The 5,131-nt window shown below is 44.6% G+C and overlaps 1 pseudogene; it reads left to right on the forward strand.

Annotated features, from left to right (window-relative positions):
* The first annotated feature begins 4,224 nt into the window (after positions 1 to 4,224).
* LOC110316814 lies at positions 4,225 to 4,835 on the forward strand (annotated as a pseudogene).
* Positions 4,836 to 5,131: the final 296 nt, after the last annotated feature.

A 5,131-nucleotide genomic window follows, 5' to 3' on the forward strand; every position in this document is an offset into this window, starting at 1 on the left:
AGGCCCTCTGGTTTATCTCACAGCTTGCTCTGGCCAAAAGATGCAGTCGGCAGATATTCCTCTAATTCTTGTGTGGTAGTATTCTCGAGCTGCTGTAACAAAATACTACAGGCTGGATGGATTAAAGGATAGAAACTAATTTTCCCAATGTTATAGGGACGGAAATTTCAAGATCAAAGTGTCAAGGCAGGTTTCTAGGTAAGGCTCTCTTCCTCTCAGAGTGTCTCCTCAGGGACTTTCCTATTTGCACGCTTAAAACTTGTTCTCTGTTCTCTGTCTCTGTCTCTGTCTGTCTTTGTCTCTCTGTCTATTTACCTCTCTCTCTCTCTCTCTCTCTCTCTCTCTCTCTCTCTCTCTCTCTCTCTCTCTCTGTCACACACACACACACACACACACACACACACACACACACAATCTTTAGAACACCTATCTGCTGGATCTAAAAATCAGGCCAAGTCTTCATTCATCATTTATTAACTCTTTATAGATCTATCATCAAATAAACCTTAGGACAATTTGATATAGTCCTAGCATAAAATCCAGGCCTTGAGGGCCCTGTCAGCTTCTACTCTTTCTGAATCCCACCCCCAACTTGAGGTAGCTCTGATCGGTTCTGCTAGGGAAGAAGGTGAACCATAGTAGCAGACATTGGCTGTTCTCATAAGGTTTCCTAAGGACAGTACACTAGTGTGTGTGTGTGTGTGTGTGTGTGTGTGTGTGTGTGTATGTGTGTATGGGATTTGTGTGTATATATAACAGATATATGTATAGATAGATAGACACATGTGTATCTATGTGTTTCTGTATATATATAACAGGTATGTATATTACAATTATATGTATGTTTATCAGGTATGTATGTATAGTATATATACACATATGTATGTATGTGTATATGTATATACAACAGGTATAACAGTTATATATGTGTGTTTGTGTTTATCAGATATGTTTGTATATATAACACACACATGTATATATGTTTGTGTGTATATATAACAGATGTGTGTGTGTGAGTGTGTGTGTAACAGGTGTTTGTGTATATGAGTGTACATGTCAAAGTGGCGTTCATTGAACTTCTCTTAATACAAATGAGTTTCAGTATCTCTTAAACATTACATCTCTTTGTGAGCCCCTGTTAGGGACATGCTGATGTAGGTGTATGGGCATGTCCAGGTACAGGAGCACATGCATTTGTATAGAGATTGGAAGTTAACTTCAGCTTCATTCCTTGGGAGCCATCCACCTTGCTTTATGTGACAGGGTCTCTCACTAGGCTGGGCCTCCCCAGTCAATGCTAGGCTGAGCAGCTAGTGAGTGCCAAGGACCTACGTGTCACCGCCTCCGCAGCACTGGAGTGCATGCACACAGTACTGTGCGGCCTCCTTACAAGTGCTCTGAGCTCTGGCCACGAAGCCTGTGACCATGACCTGTGGTGTGGCGAGGCCACACGTGAAGTTTCTGTATCTCCCTCACGCTCCTTGCTCTTCTCCTCGCTGTTGTCCGTGTCCCTGTTATCATCAGTTTTGTTGTTCCTGTTTGTCAGTTGGGAGGCATTTGCTTGTCCTCTTCCTTCATCTAGACTCTTCCAGCCACATTTACATCATGACAGGATTGAACTGTAATGTGCTTGCCTTTGTATTAGGGTTGGTTTGTATTTGTTTGCTTCTCTATTGGATGTTTTCTACTTTTCTTTATTTTTTCCATTAATGTATTTATTTATTCACTTTACACCATTCATAGCATCCCCCCAGTCCCCACATCACACGGTCCCTCCCCCTCCCCTTCACCTCTGAGAATGAAAGGTCCCTCCCCAGGAACTAACCCACCCTGGAACCTCAAGTCACTACAGGATTAACTACATCCTCTCCCACTGAGGCCAGACATGACAACCAAGTTAAGAGGGCAGAATCCACAGGCAGGTAACAGAACCAGGGAAAGCCCCTGCTTCAGTTGGTAGGGAACCCACATGAGGACCAAGCTGCACGTCTGCTGTATATGTGAGGTGGGGGTCTGGGTGGCTTCTAGGTCCAGCCCTTGTATGCTCTTCGGCTGGTGGTTCAGTCTTTGCGCTCCCAAAGGTCCAGGTTAGTTGACTATGTTGTTCTTGTGGAGTCCCCATCCCCTCCTGGTTCCTCAGCCCTTCCTCCAACTCTTCCACGAGACTTCCTGAGCTCCATCTAACATTTCACTGTGGGTCTCTGCATCTGTTTTGGTCAGGTGCTGGGTGAAGCCTCTCAGAGGACTACTTTTCTTTCTTTTTATTTATTTACATTTTGAGTGTTCATTGTGACTATCCCAGAGGAAAAGGAATTGCCCTCACTCCTTTTATTTTCTTCTAGTCTTAGGCCAAGTGATCATTCTCCAGCAATAGCCATTGCTCATTGAAGGGGGGGTGGGGGGGGAAGAAACCCAAACAAGCAAAGCGTGGACACTATCTGGGGTGAGAGACTTGTCTGTAGGGAACTGAGTGGTGACCCTCCCCCAAAGCACTTCCTACACTCTGCAAATGTAGGGTTAGGATATGACCACATTAGGAAAAGGAATTTTAGGGCTGGAGAGATGGCTCAGCGGTTAAGAACACTGACTGCTCTTGCAGAGGTCCTGAGCTCAATTCCCAGCAACCACATGGTGTTTCACAACCATTTATAATGGGATCTGATGCCCTCTTCTGGTGCGTTTGAAGACAGTGACAGTGTACTCATATACATAAAATAAGTAAATTTAAAAAAAAAAAAAAAGGAAAAGGGATTTTACAGATACCATGAAAACTTTTCAAGCAACACATCTGGGATTCCCCCAGTGATGAGCATAATTGCTCACAGCTGCATACAAAGGACAGCCACTGTGAAGAGGCTCAGCAGGAAAGGCTTTGCTGGTGGGAAGCCTGGGCCAGAGTCAGGAGCCACAGAGTAAGGACAATTCTCTCCTGGAGCCTGCAGAGGAAGGGTAGCTTTTTTTTTTTTTTTTTATCATAACTCAACTTCATACTTTTGGCCTCCAGACCTGTGAGAGTCAGTTTGCATTGTTTTAAGCCACCGAGTTTTTGTTCATTTATTATGGCAGCTAGAAGATCTACCACACTACTTGCAGATGCAGGGATCTACAGCCAAACATTAGCTGCAGCTTGTGGAAGGGTTAGGAAATAACGGATTGAGGAACCAGGACTCCACAGGACCAACTTTTTATCTGTTGATGAGTTATGAGAAGAAAAAAGAGAGGGTTCTGAAAAGTCCAAGAGAAAGGGGGGAATAGAGGCTGGAGGTCGGAGGAGAATGATAATTCAGAGTGAAGGACAGAAGAAAGAGGGAAGGAAGAAATTAAACAAGGGGAGAGTGTGCGAGAGAAATAAGGAAAGGATCCAGTGGCACCCACCCCGATATTTTGCCCTTTCCTTTGTTTCTCTTGCTCTGTCTCTGGCCCCTCTGTGCGCTGTTCTGCCATTTAGGCATTTTGCCACACTAAACAAGTTCATTTACTTGTGCTCTTCAGACTCTCCTAATATCTAACCTGCAGGTGAATAAGTCCAAAGCTCCCCCAGGAAGCTCCCCTCGGATATGTTATAGGGAACTCTGAAAAGTGCACCACTTCTCCTCAGCAATGAGCAGAAGGCAAAGGCTGCCAAGCACCCACTTGGAATGCTTCCGCGGTCACATTGCCCCACTCACAGTGCCACCCACGACACAAGTGAGCTCAACAATGCAAGTCGCCCACACGTGCAAAAACTTTCCAGCGGCTGGGAAAACCGCTGTGGTTGTTTTTACTGTTTGTGATCTCTCTGGGTTTGACTAGAGGACTTTTAATGTCTCTGCGGCCCTTAAGGGACACTGGATGTGACGCTCCCTCTGCAAGGTCCCGCGGACAAGGGTGATGGCTCGAGTCTGTAAACACAGTTTACAAGTACAGTCTTCTGCCCATCGCCTTCATCATTCTTTGCAAATTCTCACTCAAATTTTGAAAATATCTCTGAATTTCTATCTAGGCATTTTCCATCACTTTTAAAGAGAGAGGATTTTTTTTTCAGACTTTTAAGTCTATTTTATATTGTGTTCAAAAAAAGTATTTAAAATTTACATATGATAAAACAAATCAAATCTCTTTGGTATACAGATCTGTGAGTCTGTGGAGCTTTTTGGAGTGCCATTGCACAATCAAGGTGTAAGACAATTCACTTTTTTTCCCTCAGTGCTGGCAGCTGCCCAGTTCCCAGATGTAGCAAACACCATGGGTTCTGGAGACCTGAGAAACCCCACTGTTCTTCAGGTACTCAGGCATTAGCTGACAAGAGCTACGGAGGAGGAGTAGATGCCATCACAAGCCCTGTGGCAGTATTAGAAGCAGTCTCTGGCCCACCGGCTTGGGCCATGCCCTCCCTTGGTACAATTACAACAAACCTAGCCTGCCAGGAGTGAAGAAAGCTTTGGCAAGTGTGGCCCTGCCAATGTGCAAGACATAAAAGGAAGTGGAGTTATGGATGCTAGGGAAGGGGACATTGATCTCTTCGGGTCTGAGGGAGGAAGGGAAGAAGTGAGGAGACTCCCGGAAGAGCGAGCGCCTTGCTTGGTTTGAATCCAAGGACACCAAAAAGCCTGCACTGTCGCCGCCAAGTCTCTATCTTACAAGATGTGACACCTTGGGATGATGGGACAGACCCGACAAAATTAGAGGATTGTAGAGGAGGCATCCGAGCTGATGGTGCCGTGGGTTACAGAATTTAAAGGCTTCAGATACAGCGTGTAACTGAAGATGAAGTTGGAACAGATATGTTGAAAGAACAGGTTGCTTCTGAGGACAGTGGGCAGTCCATGGGTGTGGCTACTTTTAACAAAGCCTAAAAATCCATCCTCACCTCAAGTCAGAACACATAAGTGAGAGCTTGAACAATTTTAAAAAGAAAGATATAAGACATTTTCCTCTTGGTTAAAAAAAATTACAAGATTGCGTCTTGGTAATCAAATCCTCCTTCCTTTCCTAGGCTTTAGTCTCTTCCCTGTGGTGTTATTTCTTCCAGAATTTTATATGAATGGATCTAGCCATTTGACCCTTGGTTTCTTCTATAATGCATGGATTCATTTACTGCATCTTGCACGTCACTCCTGTTTGCTGACTCGTTAAGTTCGCTAAACACCAC

This window comes from Mus pahari, chromosome 2 (genome assembly GCF_900095145.1).
Source record: "Mus pahari chromosome 2, PAHARI_EIJ_v1.1, whole genome shotgun sequence".
NCBI classification, from domain to species: Eukaryota; Metazoa; Chordata; class Mammalia; order Rodentia; family Muridae; genus Mus; species Mus pahari.